Below are 16,898 nucleotides of genomic sequence, written 5' to 3'. Positions count from 1 at the left end.
AGATTTTCAAATATGCTTTACAGCCAAAGCTAGACAAGCATTTGTATAAGTTTATCGATAGCCTAGCATAGCGTTATGCCTTGCTAGCAGCAGGCAGCCTTGTCACAAATCAGAAAAGCAATCAAATTAAATCGTTTACCTTTGATGAACTTCGGATGTTTTCACTCACGAGACTCCCAAGTAGATAGCCAAAGTTCATTTTTTTCCCAAAATATTATTTTTGTAGGCGAAATAGCTCCGTTCGTTCTTCACGTTTGGCTGAGAAATCGCCCGGAAATTGCAGTCACGAAAATGGCGAAAAATATTCCAAATTAGCTCCATAATATCGACAGAAACATGGCAAACGTTGTTTATAATCAATCCTTAAGGTGTTTTTCAAATATCTATTCGATAATATATCTGTCGGGACAATTCGTTTTTCAGTAGGACCGATTGGAGTAATGGCTACCTCTGTATTTTACGCGAGAGTCTCCCTGGGAGCCACCAGGTGACCACTTACGCAATGTAGCCGCCTACGGCTATTCTTCAACATAAATGTGTAAAACTACGTCACAATGCTGTAGACACCTTGGGGAATACGTAGAAAGCGTAAGCTGGTTGATAGCACATTCACAGCTTAATAGGGACGCATCGGAACGCAGCGCTTTCAAAACATGAGGCACTTCCGGATTGGATTTTTCTCAGGCTTTCGCCTGCAACATCAGTTCTGTTATACTCACAGACAATATCATACAATTTTGGAAACATTAGTGTTTTCTATCCAAAGCTGTCAATTATATGCATATTCTAGCATCTTGTCCTGGCAAAATATCCCGTTTAAAACGTTTTTTTCCCAAAAATGAAAATACTGCCCCTAGAGTCGCAACAGGTTTTAATCAAGCTATGCTACCAGCAAGAGCAGCGTTCAGGTTTCTCTTTTTTAAAGCACAGAGAAGAAAGTCAATAGTTCTCTAAGTTAAGGTATTCTACTGTACTGCCTTATCATAGTTGTAAGGTGTCTTTTAGTCAGAGGCTGAGCAAGTTGCTTTTCACAGGCAGATTGATGAGATGGGCAATCAATTTCATCAGTTGTTTATAAATTGTTGATCGTGCACAAATTTAAATGCATTTATTTGCCATAAATTAGCATGAATGCTAACCTAATTGACATACTGTATATCACTCCTCACCTCTCCAACTTGCTAGCTGATGTGTGGTGACCATTCTGGCACAAATGAGTTGCATCACTCAGGTGGGTGCTACACATTGGTGGTGGATGAGTTGGATGAGGAAGAGGTGAGTTTCCCCCAGTACACAAGAAAACAAAAAAAGGGGATGGGCAACTCCAGTCCTTAGGGGGCCAGAGTGTTGTCACAGTTATTCCCAACCCCAGCAAACACAGCTGATTAAACTAATTACGTTCTAAATTGAAGATCATAATTAGTCGATTATTGGAGTCAGGTGTGTTAGACGGAGGATGGGGGAAAAGGGGGGGACGAAAGTTGCCCATCCTTGATGTAGAACATAAAAGGGTTCTTTGGCTGTCGCCATGGTTGGACCCATTGATGAATCCATTTCGGTTGCAGATAGAACCCTTTTCACAGAGGGTTCTACATTCAAGTCAAACCGGGTTCTATTTGGAACCCACAACGGTCATGGGGACACCAAAAGAACCCTTTTGGATTTATTTGTTTCTATGTGTGTATTGCACTTTGAGTTACTGGCAAGAGCACTTTATAAATCAGAACCTCTTAATGTCTGTGCTCTGTTTGTGTGTTTTTTTTTTGTTTATCCTGCCCCCCCATCTCTAAGGAAACATGGTACTGGGACAGCAGTAACGTAACAGAGATGGTGATGAGTGGTGTGAAGTGTACAGGGAGCGAGATGTCTCTGAGCCACTGTCAGCATCACAGAACCGTCAGCTGTCAGAAGACTGCTGCTAAGTTCTCTGCTGGCGTCATCTGCTCAGAGAGTGAGTTACACCGTTTATAAATGGTCGTAACAGTGTTATGACACAATCGTAACCGTTAGTAACACAGTAACAGAATCATAAACATGAATAAACCCTACGATTCTAGAGTGGGAGACCAGAATGCTCAACCAGTATGAGCTAGATATAGTATTGGCTTGTTATTATACATTGATACAGATATAGTATTGGCTTGTTATTATACATTGATACAGATATAGTATTGGCTTGTTATTATACATTGATACAGATAAAGTATTGGCTTGTTATTATACATTGATACAGATATAGTATTGGCTTGTTATTATACATTGATACAGATATAGTATTGGCTTGTTATTATACAATGTAATCAACTGACATAGAAGGAACTAAAATTGAGCTGGAAACTTCATGTTGACGATTTGACTGTTATTACCCTCTTCTTCTCTCTTCTCCTCCTCTTCATCCCTCGTCTCCTCCCCCTCCTCCTATCTCCTCTTCATCCCTCGTCTCCTCTCCTCTTCCTCCTCTCCTCCTCTCCTCCCCCTCCTCCTATCTCCTCTTCATCCCTCGTCTCCTCCCCCTCCTCCTATCTCCTCTTCATCCCTCGTCTCCCCTCATCTTCCTCCTCTCCTCCTCTCCTCCCCCTCCTCTTCCTATCTCCTCTCCTCCTCTCCTCTTACCTCATCTCCTCTCCTCCTCTTCATCCCTCCTCTTCCCTCATCTCCTCTCCTCCCCCCTCTCCCCCCTTCCTCATCTCCTCTCCTCCTCCTCTCCTCGCCCTCTCCTCTTCCCTCATCTCCTCTCCTCCTCCCTCTCCTCCTCTCCTCCCCCTCCTCATCTCCTCTCCCTCCTCCTCTCCTCCTCCCCCCCTCCTCCTCCTCCCTCCTCCTCCTCTCTCCTCCTCCTCCTCCTCCTCCCTCCTCTCCCTCCTCCTCCCTCCCCCTCCTCCCCTCCTCCTCCTCTCCTCCTCTCTCTCCTCTCCCCCTCCTCCTCCTCCTCTCCTCGCCCTCTCCTCTTCCCTCATCTCCTCCTCCCCCTCCTCCCCTCCTCCTCCTCCTCCTCCTCTCCTCCTCTCTCCTCTCCCCCTCCTCCTCCTCTCCTCCTCCTCCCCCTCCTCCCCTCCTCCTCCTCTCCTCCTCTCTCCTCTCCCCCTCCTCCTCCTCTCCTCCTCTCTCCTCCCAGCTGCGTCTGACCTGGTCCTGAATGCTCCCCTGGTCCAGCAGTCCGTGTACATTGAGGACCGCCCGCTCCACATGTTGTACTGCGCAGCGGAGGAGAACTGTCTGTCTAAGTCTGCTGCTAGTGCTAACTGGCCCTACGGACACCGCCGCCTGCTACGGTTCTCCTCTCAGATCCACAACATCGGACGGGCCGACTTCAGGCCCAAGGCTGGACGCCACTCCTGGGTCTGGCACGCCTGTCACGGGTAACTATGGCAACCTAGTCAACCTCCAGCTGTACCCCCTCCAGCACCAGGGTCAGCACACTCTCAAATGTTGTTTTTTTGCCATCATTGTAAGCCTGCCACACTCACACACTACACAATATATTTATTAAACATAAGAATGAGTGTGAGTTTTTGTCACAACCCGGCTCGTGGGAAGTGACAAAGACCTCTTATAGGACCAGGGCACAAATAGTAATATAATACTAATAATTTTGCTCTTTATTTAACCATCTTACATATAAAACCTTATTTGTTCATCTATAATGGTGAATAACTCACCACAGGTTAATGAGAAGGGCGTGCTTGAAAGGATGTACATAACTCTGCAATGTTGGGTTGTATTGGAGAGAGTCTCAGTCTTACATCATATTCCACACAGTCTGTGCCTGTATTTAGTTTTCACGCTAGTGATGGCCGAGAATCCACTCTCACATAGGTACATGGTTGCAAAGGGCACCAGTGTCTTTTTGTCAAGGCAGGATACTCTGAGCGCAGCCCTATCCAGTGGCTTCTGATTTAAATTAGATTTTTACAGAACCGCAGGTTGCAATTTCGATGATGGCTCTCTTGTTCAGACATCGGTAAGTGGACTGGAGGCAGGGCATGAAAGGGATAACGAATCCAGTTGTTTGTGTCGTCCATTTCAGGAAAGTACATGCGTAATTCCGCACCCAGCTCACTCAGGGGCTTCTCTATATCCCATTTGACATTGTCCGGAAACTTGAGTTCAATGCTTATATTAGATATGATATTATATTAGATTAGTTAATATATTATATTAGATTAGTTAATATTCGATCTTAGATTTGACTTTCTCAGTCTTATTGCCCCTACTCAAAAGGCTAAATGAGACAATAGTCTTATTGCCCCCTACTCAAAAGGCTAAATGAGACAACTCAGTCGTATTGCCCCCTACTCAAAAGGCTAAATGAGACAACTCAGTCTTATTGCCCCCCACTCAAAAGGCTAAATGAGACAATAGTCTTATTGCCCCCTACTCAAAAGGCTAAATGAGACAACAGTCTTATTGCCCCCTACTCAAAAGGCTAAATGAGACAACAGTTGTATTGCCCCCTACTCAAAAGGCTAAATGAGACAACAGTCTTATTGCCCCCTACTCAAAAGGCTAAATGAGACAACAGTCTTATTGCCCCCTACTCAAAAGGCTAAATGAGACAACAGTCTTATTGCCCCCCAGGATGGTGATTGAGCTTCTTATGAAGTTATCAGACTGGACCAGTAAGGGGGGGGTAATGAAGTTAACAGACTGGACCAGTAAGGGTGGGTAATGAAGTTAACAGACTGGACCAGTAAGGGGGGTAATGAAGTTATCAGACTGGACCAGTAAGGGAGGGTAATGAAGTTAACAGACTGGACCAGTAAGGGGGGGTAATGAAGTTATCAGACTGGACCAGTAAGGGGGTAATGAAGTTATCAGACTGGACCAGTAAGGGGGTAATGAAGTTAACAGACTGGACCAGTAAGGGTGGGTAATGAAGTTATCAGACTGGACCAGTAAGGGGGGTGGTAATGAAGTTAACAGACTGGACCAGTAAGGGTGGGTAATGAAGTTATCAGACTGGACCAGTAAGGGGGGTAATGAAGTTAACAGACTGGACCAGTAAGGGTGGGTAATGAAGTTATCAGACTGGACCAGTAAGGGGGGGGGGTAATGAAGTTAACAGACTGGACCAGTAAGGGTGGGTAATGAAGTTATCAGACTGGACCAGTAAGGGGGTAATGAAGTTAACAGACTGGACCAGTAAGGGTGGGTAATGAAGTTATCAGACTGGACCAGTAAGGGTGGGTAATGAAGTTATCAGACTGGACCAGTAAGGGGGTAATGAAGTTATCAGACTGGACCAGTAAGGGGGGGTAATGAAGTTAACAGACTGGACCAGTAAGTGTGGGTAATGAAGTTATCAGACTGGACCAGTAAGGGTGGGTAATGAAGTTAACAGACTGGACCAGTCAGGGGGTAATGAAGTTATCAGACTGGACCAGTAAGGGGGTAATGAAGTTATCAGACTGGACCAGTAAGGGGGTAATGAAGTTAACAGACTGGACCAGTAAGGGGGTAATGAAGTTAACAGACTGGACCAGTAAGGGGGGTAATGAAGTTATCAGACTGGACCAGTAAGGGGGGGTAATGAAGTTAACACACTGGACCAGTAAGGGGGGTAATGAAGTTATCAGACTGGACCAGTAAGGGGGTAATGAAGTTATCAGACTGGACCAGTAAGGGGGGTAATGAAGTTATCAGACTGGACCAGTAAGGGGGGTAATGAAGTTATCAGACTGGACCAGTAAGGGTGGGTAATGAAGTTAACAGACTGGACCAGTAAGGGTGGGTAATGAAGTTATCAGACTGGACCAGTCAGGGGGGTAATGAAGTTATCAGACTGGACCAGTAAGGGTGGGTAATGAAGTTATCAGACTGGACCAGTAAGGGAGGGTAATGAAGTTAACAGACTGGACCAGTAAGGGTGGGTAATGAAGTTATCAGACTGGACCAGTAAGGGTGGGTAATGAAGTTATCAGACTGGACCAGTAAGGGGGGGTAATGAAGTTATCAGACTGGACCAGTAAGGGGGGTAATGAAGTTATCAGACTGGACCAGTAAGGGTGGGTAATGAAGTTATCAGACTGGACCAGTAAGGGGGGTAATAATAAAATAAAGAAAATTAAGCTAGGTATGACAGGTATGACAGGTATAACAGATATGACAGGTATGACAGGTATGATAGATATGATAGATATGACAGGTATGATAGATATGATAGATATGACAGGTATGATATATATGACAGGTATGACAAGTATGATAGATTTGACAGATATGACAGGTATAACAGGTATGACAGATATGACAGGTATGACAGATATGACAGGTACAACAGGTATGACAGATATGACAGTTATTACAGGTATAACAGGTATGACAGATATGACAGGTACAACAGGTATGACAGATATGACAGGTATAACAGGTGTGACAGATATGACAGATATGATAGACATGACAGGTATGACAGATACTGTATGACTGGTATGATAGTTTTTAATAATTCTACACTACTGTTGCACTCCCCATGCAGGCACTACCACAGCATGGACATCTTTACCCACTACGACCTGCTGTCATCCAATGGGACCAAGGTGGCTGAGGGACACAAGGCTTCCTTCTGTCTAGAAGACACCGAGTGTCACGAGGGTGAGTCTGGGAGGCAAACCAATCAAAACAGTCTACTGGAAGTCTATTCAATCAGAACAGTCTACTACTGTTCACCCAATCAGAACAGATTATATTGGCGTGCCATCCAATCAGATCAGACTTCCCTAGATGGCCAGCCAATCAAATATGGCCTATTTTTGGGTGTTAAGATTAGGGATATCTTATCCAAATCCAAGGGAAACATTTTGTATCTGGTTTTGGAGGTTATAGTAATTTTGGTTAAAAGTCTAATAGTTGTGTATCTGTGTTCTCCAGGTATCTCTAAGTGGTAGGGGTGTTCTGTGTTCTCCAGGTATCTCTAAGTGGTAGGGGTGTTCTGTGTTCTCCAGGTATCTCTAAGAGGTAGGGGTGTTCTGTGTTCTCCAGGTATCTCTAAGTGGTAGGGGTGTTCTGTGTTCTCCAGGTATCTCTAAGTGGTAGGGGTGTTCTGTGTTCTCCAGGTATCTCTAAGTGGTAGGGGTGTTCTGTGTTCTCCAGGTATCTCTAAGAGGTAGGGGTGTTCTGTGTTCTCCAGGTATCTCAAAGCGGTATGAATGTGCTAACTTCGGAGAGCAGGGAATCACCGTGGGGTGTTGGGACCTGTATCGCCATGACATCGACTGCCAGTGGATTGACATCACCGACATCAAACCAGGAAACTACATCCTACAGGTGGACTACCATTTTTAAAAGGCTTTTAACAAATCCTGGGGAAGCTCCGAATCAGACACGTAACTTCCAAAATGTGTAACTGCATTTATTCTGTCTGCATTTATTCTGTCTGCATTTATTCTGTCTGCATTTATTCTGTCTGCATTTATTCTGTCTGCATTTATTCTGTCTGCATTTATTCTGTCTGCATTTATTCTGTCTGCAGTTATTCTGTCTGCATTTATTCTGTCTGCATTTATTCTGTCTGCATGTATTCTGTCTGCATGTATTCTGTCTGCATGTATTCTGTCTGCATTTATTCTGTCTGCATTTATTCTGTCTGCATTTATTCTGTCTGCATTTATTCTGTCTGCATTTATTCTGTCTGCATTTATTCTGTCTGCATGTATTCTGTCTGCATTTATTCTGTCTGCATTTATTCTGTCTGCATTTATTCTGTCTGCATTTATTCTGTCTGCATTTATTCTGTCTGCATTTATTCTGTCTGCATGTATTCTGTCTGCATTTATTCTGTCTGCATTTATTCTGTCTGCATTTATTCTGTCTGCATTTATTCTGTCTGCATGTTATTCTGTCTGCATGTATTCTGTCTGCATTTATTCTGTCTGCATTTATTCTGTCTGCATTTATTCTGTCTGCATTTATTCTGTCTGCATTTATTCTGTCTGCATTTATTCTGTCTGCATTTATTCTGTCTGCATGTTTTCTGTCTGCATTTTTTTTCTGTCTGCATTTATTCTGTCTGCATTTATTCTGTCTGCATTTATTCTTTCTGCATTTATTCTGTCTGCATTTATTCTGTCTGCATTTATTCTGTCTGCATTTATTCTTTCTGCATTTATTCTGTCTGCATGTATTCTGTCTGCATTTATTCTGTCTGCATGTATTCTGTCTGCATTTATTCTGTCTGCATGTATTATGTCTGCATTTATTCTGTCTGCATTTATTCTGTCTGCATGTATTATGTCTGCATTTATTCTGTCTGCATTTATTCTGTCTGCATTTATTCTGTCTGCATTTATTCTGTCTGCATTTATTCTTTCTGCATTTATTCTGTCTGCATGTATTCTGTCTGCATTTATTCTGTCTGCATTTATTCTGTCTGCATTTATTCTGTCTGCATTTATTCTGTCTGCATGTATTCTGTCTGCATTTATTCTGTCTGCATTTATTCTGTCTGCATTTATTCTGTCTGCATTTATTCTGTCTGCATTTATTCTGTCTGCATTTATTCTGTCTGCATTTATTCTGTCTGCATTTATTCTGTCTGCATTTATTCTGTCTGCATGTATTCTGTCTGCATTTAGTCTGTCTGCATTTATTCTGTCTGCATTTATTCTGTCTGCATTTATTCTGTCTGCATGTTATTCTGTCTGCATGTATTCTGTCTGCATTTATTCTGTCTGCATTTATTCTGTCTGCATTTATTCTGTCTGCATTTATTCTGTCTGCATTTATTCTGTCTGCATTTATTCTGTCTGCATTTATTCTGTCTGCATGTATTCTGTCTGCATGTATTCTGTCTGCATGTATTCTGTCTGCATTTATACTGTCTGCATTTATTCTGTCTGCATGTATTCTGTCTGCATTTATTCTGTCTGCATTTATTCTGTCTGCATTTATTCTGTCTGCATTTATTCTGTCTGCATTTATTCTGTCTGCATGTATTCTGTCTGCATTTTTTTTCTGTCTGCATTTATTCTGTCTGCATTTATTCTGTCTGCATTTATTCTGTCTGCATTTATTCTGTCTGCATTTATTCTGTCTGCATTTATTCTGTCTGCATTTATTCTGTCTGCATGTATTCTGTCTGCAGTTATTCTGTCTGCAGTTATTCTGTCTGCATGTATTCTGTCTGCATGTATTCTGCCTGCATTTTTTTCCTGTCTGCATTTATTCTGTCTGCATTTATCTGTCTGCATTTATTCTGTCTGCATTTATTCTGTCTATATTTATTCTGTCTGCATGTATTCTGTCTGCATGTATTCTGTCTGCATGTTTTCTGTCTGCATGTTTTTCTGTCTGCATGTTTTTCTGTCTGCATGTTTTTCTGTCTGCATTTATTCTGTCTGCATTTATTCTGTCTGCATTTATTCTGTCTGCATTTATTCTGTCTGCATTTATTCTGTCTGCATTTATTCTTTCGACGTTGCTTTTTCATGAACCCTTTGTAAACTCACCGAGCGCCCTTAGGGGCCCGGAACCTCCAGACACACTGCAGATTATGGAGTGACAGAATTATTTTAACGTGAACTCCATATCATTTACCTCTTTTGTGTTTGACGTTCAATCCTTTCAGATTGTGATCAATCCCAACTTTGAAGTGGCAGAGAGTGACTTCACCAATAACGCCATGAAATGCAACTGCAAGTACGACGGCCACCGGATCTGGCTTCACAACTGCCATATGGGTGAGGAGCTGAATGGTCACCAGTCTGAATAAGGTCCTATATAGGAAATATGGGGTCATTTCAGACATACCCCTGGTTTGTTCCAGACTCTTCCACTGCTTTCTGTCTCTGACTGTCGGTTGCCCCTACAGGTGATGCCTTCAGTGAGGAGGCAGAGAGGAAGTTTGAGAAATACCCAGGACAGCTCAACAACCAGATCTCGTAATCTGCCTAGCAACACACCAATCTCATCAGACCCCCATTGTACAAAACTAAAAAAAAGGGGGTGGCTTATGCGTCTAACCATGTTCAACAATGGGATAACCAATCACCTGCCAGAAACCCAATTCATTATCATATCCCAAACCAACCAACCAATCACAACCAACATCATTAAATCACAAGCAACATTCCACAGGGCAGCAGTCAGCAAGTGATCTTAGACCAGGATTCAATCCGAACGCATTTTGTCGACCAATGCACATTTTAATAAAAGGCATTGTTTCCTGCGTTTGCAGAGGAGACCGCATTCACGGTAAAACGCTCCGTATGTCGGCTTCAAATGACCTTTAAAATGTCACGCTCGCTCTACCGCGGGTCAGATTGAATCCAGGCCTTGACAGGAGGAGCCGTGTCACATAGTGAATGTGTTGGTATATGCCAGTGTTATTGTTATTATACTTGAATACTTAGTGCTCTAAGATTTTATTTTTTAACAAACTTATTTCAGATTTTGTTTTTGTTCAAACGTGAGTATATTATGCTAAATTCTGTCACAGAAGAACAAGTCATATGATATCATACTAGTCTTAATGAATGTTTGACTGATTGATGTCTGACGTTCAACCTTTTCATTCATGTTTTGTTAAAGTTGTGAATGAAGTTTAGTTTTTTTCTCCAGTCTGTAGTTTTGAAAGGTGACCCAGAGGTGTATTCACTAGGAACCAAGCAGAAGCAAACAAAACAGGTGAAGGACCTACCTACATCTGTCCAATGTAAGCTCTTTGGTTTCGTTGCAAAACGTTTTCAGTTGTTTTGCTACGCTGTGCACTAATGAATACACCTCAGGAGAAGCCGCTTGTCCTTATTCTGCTACAAGACATCTTCATAATGACCTGAGATATCACAGTCGAACCATCCAATGTTGTTGCATCTCCATGTAGTTCTCATAGTTCACACGTGAAGATCTATTTAGATCAAATTAAAATCTGAAGCCAGTTCCACTGCTTTTTTCATTCTTCCCCTTTAATTCCCCTTTAATCAGGGACTGATTTAGATCTGGGACACCAGGTGGGTGGTTCCCCTCTAATCAGGGACTGATTTAAACCTGGGACACCAGGTGGGTGATTCCCCTCTAATCAGGGACTGATTTAGACCTGGGACACCAGGTGAGTGGTTCCCCTCTAATCAGGGACTGATTTAGACCTGGGACACCAGGTGGGTGATTCCCCTCTAATCAGGGACTGGTTTAGACCTGGGACACCAGGTGGGTGATTCCCCTCTAATCAGGGACTGATTTAGACCTGGGACACCAGGTGGGTGGTTCCCCTCTAATCAGGGACTGATTTAGACCTGGGACACCAGGTGGGTGATTCCCCTCTAATCAGGGACTGATTTAGACCTGGGACACCAGGTTGGTGATTCCCCTCTAATCAGGGACTGATTTAGACCTGGGACACCAGGTGGGTGCAATTAATCATCAGAAAACCCGTAGTACTCCAGACCCTAGGCTAAACGCAAATTGTAAAGTGTCGGTCCCATGTTTCATGAGCTGAAATAAAAGATCCCATAAGTTGTCCATGTGCACAAAATGCTTATTTCTCTAAAATGTTGTGCACAATTTTGTTGTGCACAAAACAACTCTTAATTTTGGAGACCCGTGGATTTATAAAAACGCGCTCATAAAACAGTTACAACGGTTGTAATATTAACACACTAACGGTAGGAAGAATCTGTTAACGGTAGGAAGAATCTGTTATCTGATGTCATGGGTCAAGTTCAAGCCCAGTTGATCACGTGTAGTAACTAGAAACAGCGCCACCCTCAGGCACTCCAGGTAAGTACATGTACAAGCACGACATCTTTCTTCAGATCATTTTTTGAACATTGTTCTCTCAACACGTATCAACAATGTTTTACCTCAACCTTTATTGTAAAAAATTTCAAAAAATTTAAATTATATTTGTATTTATTATGTCTGAGCTGTGTGCCGGTAGTTTAGACAGACAGTTCGGTGCATTCAACATGATGAAGTCAATCTCTCCCCCACTTTGAGCCAGGTGAGATTGACATGCATATTATTAATATTAGCTCTCTGTGTTCATCCAAGGTCCAGCCGTGCTGCCCTGTTCTGCAATTTTCCTAAGTCCTTTTTTGTGGCACCTGACAACACAATTGAACAGTACTCCAGGTGCCACAAAACTAGAGCCTGTAGGAGCTGCCTTGTTGATAGTGTTGTTAAGAAGGTAGAAACTAGGGCCTGTAGGACCTGCCTTGTTGATAGTGTTGTTAAGAAGGTAGAAACTAGGGCCTGTAGGACCTGCCTTGTTGATAGTGTTGTTAAGAAGGTAGAAACTAGGGCCTGTAGGACCTGCCTTGTTGATAGTGCTGTTAAGTAGGTAGAAACTAGGGCCTGTAGGACCTGCCTTGTTGATAGTGCTGGTAAGAAGGCAGAGCAGCGCTTTATTATGGACAGACTTCTCCCCATCTTAGCTAATGTTGTATCAATATGTTTTGACAGTTTACAATCCAGGGTTACTCCAAGCAGTTTAGTCTCCTCAACTTGCTCAATTTCTACATTATTCACTACAAGATTTAGTTAAGGTTTAGGGTTTAGTGAAAGACTTATCCCAAATAGAATGTTTTTAGTTTTTGAAATATTTAGGACTAACTTATTCCTTGCCACTCATTCTGAAACTAACTGCAGCTCTTTGTTAAGTGTTGCAGCCATTTCTGTCGCTGTAGTAGCTGACGTGTTTAGTGTTGAGTCCTCCATATATATATATACTCTTTATCCATATTATAACAGGGGGTGTAAAGCCATAACACATACGTTTTTCCAGCAGCAGACGATGATGGATAATGTCAAAAGCTGCACTGAAGTCTAACAAAACAGCCCCCACAATCATTTTATTATCAATATCTCTCAGCCAATCAGTGATTTGCGTAGGTGCTGTGCTTGTTGAATGTCCTTCCCTATATCAGCATGCTGACATTCTGTTGACAATTTGTTTACTGTAAAATAGCATTGTTTCTGGTCAAACACCATTTTTCCCCAGAAGTTTACTAAGGGTTGGTAACAGGCTGATTGGTCGGTTATTTGAGGCAGTAAAAGGTGCTTAACGATTCGTAGGTATAGGAATAACTTCAGCTTCCCTTCAGGCCTGAGGGCACACGCCCTCTCGTAGCCTTAAATTGAAGACGTGGCAATAAGGTCTGCTATTATGCTCAGTAATTTTCCATCCAGCTTGTCCAGACCCCGGTGACATTCACACATATTATCCAGATACTGACTGTTAGCATTTGGTGGTCTAAAACAGCTTCCCACAAAAATAGGCTTTAGGGGAGGCAGATGAACCTCTAGCCGTGTTACTTCAACAGTGGAACAGTATATATATCAGTGTTTTCAGTTCCGGTAGCGTTTTACCATTTTGATAGGTCATCCATAACAAGGTGATGTCCCTGGTTTGTCTGTGGATACTTTGTTGCTTTTGACCGTTTGTTTTGGTGTTGAAGCTGTAGAACACACCGGTCAGTAGTTTCCTTCCAGACGGGTCAGTAGTTTCCTTCCAGACGGGTCAGTAGTTTCCTTCCAGACGGGTCAGTAGTTTCCTTCCAGACGGGTCAGTAGTTTCCTTCCAGACGGGTCAGTAGTTTCCTTCCAGACGGGTCAGTAGTTTCCTTCCAGACGGGTCAGTAGTTTCCTTCCAGACGGGTCAGTTGTTTCCTTCCAGACGGGTCAGTAGTTTCCTTCCAGACGGGTCAGTTGTTTCCTTCCAGACGGGTCAGTTGTTTCCTTCCAGACGGGTCAGTAGTTTTCTTCCAGACGGGTCAGTAGTTTCCTTCCAGACGGGTCAGTTGTTTCCTTCCAGACGGGTCAGTTGTTTCCTTCCAGACGGGTCAGTAGTTTCCTTCCAGACGGGTCAGTAGTTTCCTTCCAGACGGGTCAGTAGTTTCCTTCCAGACGGGTCAGTTGTTTCCTTCCAGACGGGTCAGTAGTTTCCTTCCAGACGGGTCAGTAGTTTCCTTCCAGACGGGTCAGTAGTTTCCTTCCAGACGGGTCAGTTGTTTCCTTCCAGACGGGTCAGTTGTTTCCTTCCAGACGGGTCAGTAGTTTCCTTCCAGACGGGTCAGTAGTTTCCTTCCAGACGGGTCAGTAGTTTCCTTCCAGACGGGTCAGTTGTTTCCTTCCAGACGGGTCAGTTGTTCTCTTTACACAGGATGAGGTAAGTCCAGAATGGTTTCTGAGTGTCTCTCTGGGGGTGTTGTTCATGTGTTTAACAGGTCTCTCTGGGGGTGTTGTTCATGTGTTTAACAGGTCTCTCTGGGGGTGTTGTTCATGTGTTTAACAGGTCTCTCTGGGGGTTTTGTTCATGTGTTTAACAGGTCTCTCTGGTGGTGTTGTTCATGTGTCTCCGCTTCCTTCTGTAAATTCTTGTTTGGTGTTTGTCCTGTGTAGGACCTTGGCTGGTCGTGTTTGTCCTGTGTAGGACCTTGGCTGGTCGTGTTTGTACTGTGTAGGACCTTAGCTGGTCGTGTTTGTACTGTGTAGGACCTTAGCTGGTCGTGTTTGTACTGTGTAGGACCTTGGCTGGTCGTGTTTGTCCTGTGTAGGACCTTAGCTGGTCGTGTTTGTACTGTGTAGGACCTTGGCTGGTCGTGTTTGTCCTGTGTAGGACCTTGGCTGGTCGTGTTTGTACTGTGTAGGACCTTAGCTGGTCGTGTTTGTACTGTGTAGGACCTTGGCTGGTCGTGTTTGTCCTGTGTAGGACCTTGGCTGGTCGTGTTTGTACTGTGTAGGACCTTGGCTGGTCGTGTTTGTACTGTGTAGGACCTTAGCTGGTCGTGTTTGTACTGTGTAGGACCTTAGCTGGTCGTGTTTGTACTGTGTAGGACCTTGGCTGGTCGTGTTTGTCCTGTGTAGGACCTTAGCTGGTCGTGTTTGTACTGTGTAGGACCTTGGCTGGTCGTGTTTGTCCTGTGTAGGACCTTAGCTGGTCGAGTTTGTACTGTGTAGGACCTTGGCTGGTCGTGTTTGTCCTGTGTAGGACCTTAGCTGGTCGTGTTTGTACTGTGTAGGACCTTGGCTGGTCGTGTTTGTACTGTGTAGGACCTTGGCTGGTCGTGTTTGTCCTGTGTAGGACCTTAGCTGGTCGTGTTTTTACTGTGTAGGACCTTATCTGGTCGTGTTTGTCCTGTGTAGGACTTTAGCTGGTCGTGTTTGTACTGTGTAGGACCTTGGCTGGTCCGGCTTGTACTGTGTAGGACCTTAGCTGGTCGTGTTTGTACTGTGTAGGACCTTGGCTGGTCGTGTTTGTACTGTGTAGGACCTTGGCTGGTCGTGTTTGTACTGTGTAGGACCTTGGCTGGTCGTGTTTGTACTGTGTAGGACCTTGGCTGGTCGTGTTTGTCCTGTGTAGGACCTTGGCTGGTCGTGTTTGTACTGTGTAGGACCTTAGCTGGTCGTGTTTGTACTGTGTAGGACCTTGGCTGGTCGTGTTTGTCCTGTGTAGGACCTTAGCTGGTCGTGTTTGTACTGTGTAGGACCTTGGCTGGTCCGGTTTGTACTGTGTAGGACCTTAGCTGGTCGTGTTTGTACTGTGTAGGACCTTAGCTGGTCGTGATTTTACTGTGTAGGACCTTAGCTGGTCGTGATTTTACTGTGTAGGACCTTAGCTGGTCTGGTTTGTACTGTGTAGGACCTTAGCTGGTCGTGTTTGTCCTGTGTAGGACCTTAGCTGGTCGTGATTTTACTGTGTAGGACCTTGGCTGGTCTGGTTTGTACTGTGTAGGACCTTGGCTGGTCGTGTTTGTCCTGTGTAGGACCTTGGCTGGTCGTGATTTTACTGTGTAGGACCTTAGCTGGTCCGGCTTGTACTGTGTAGGACCTTAGCTGGTCGTGCTTGTACTGTGTAGGACCTTGGCTGGTCGTGTTTGTACTGTGTAGGACCTTGGCTGGTCGTGTTTGTACTGTGTAGGACCTTGGCTGGTCGTGTTTGTACTGTGTAGGACCTTAGCTGGTCCGGCTTGTACTGTGTAGGACCTTAGCTGGTCGTGCTTGTACTGTGTAGGACCTGAGCTGGTCCGGTTTGTACTGTTACTCTAAATTAAATAGAACCTTGACCATGTGACCCAGCCACCCCAAAACAACTTTGTAATGTTCACATCACACACCCTTTGGTTTTCTGAAAAGTGGATAAATGTAAATATTTTACCTGAATTTATTAAGTTACATTTTTTGATATGCCTCCCTGATCTAATTGAGCAGCCGGATTGCAGTGGTAATGAATGTCGGTGTTTGTTTTGTACCTCAGACCAACGGGCTTTGGAAGAAGACACACATTGTGAATTGAGTCAGCCTCTAAAAGGGCCTGAGTGTCATACAGCCTCTAAAAGGCCTGAGTGTCATACAGCCTCTAAAGGGCCTGAGTGTCATACAGCCTCTATACGGGCCTGAGTCATACAGCCTCTATACGGGCCTGAGTGTCATACAGCCTCTAAAGGGCCTGAGTGTCATACAGCCTCTATACGGGCCTGAGTGTCATACAGCCTCTAAAAGGCCTCAGTCATACAGCCTCTATACGGGCCTGAGTGTCATACAGCCTCTATACGGGCCTGAGTCATACAGCCTCTATACGGGCCTGAGTCATACAGCCTCTATACGGGCCTGAGTCATACAGCCTCTAAAAGGGCCTGAGTGTCATTCAGCCTCTAAAAGGGCCTGAGTGTCATACAGCCTCTAAAAGGGCCTGAGTGTCATACAGCCTCTATACGGGCCTGAGTGTCATACAGCCTCTAAAAGGCCTGAGTCATACAGCCTCTATACGGGCCTGAGTGTCATACAGCCTCTATATGGGCCTGAGTCATACAGCCTCTATACGGGCCTGAGTGTCATACGGCCTCTAAAAGGGCCTGAGTGTCATACAGCCTCTAAAAGGGCCTGAGTGTCATACAGCCTCTAAAGGGCCTGAGTGTCATACAGCCTCTATACGGACCTGAGTGTCATACATCTTCTAAAAGGGC

General features: G+C 44.1%; 1 pseudogene; it reads left to right on the top strand.

Annotated features, from left to right (window-relative positions):
• LOC135536290 (lysyl oxidase homolog 3B-like) overlaps positions 1 to 10,874 on the top strand; it is a 76,333-nt pseudogene extending 65,459 nt beyond the window's left edge.
• Positions 10,875 to 16,898: the final 6,024 nt, after the last annotated feature.

The sequence above is a fragment of the Oncorhynchus masou genome, unplaced genomic scaffold (assembly GCF_036934945.1).
Source record: "Oncorhynchus masou masou isolate Uvic2021 unplaced genomic scaffold, UVic_Omas_1.1 unplaced_scaffold_591, whole genome shotgun sequence".
Lineage (NCBI taxonomy): Eukaryota > Metazoa > Chordata > Actinopteri > Salmoniformes > Salmonidae > Oncorhynchus > Oncorhynchus masou.
This window is presented reverse-complemented; position numbering and strand designations above follow the sequence as displayed.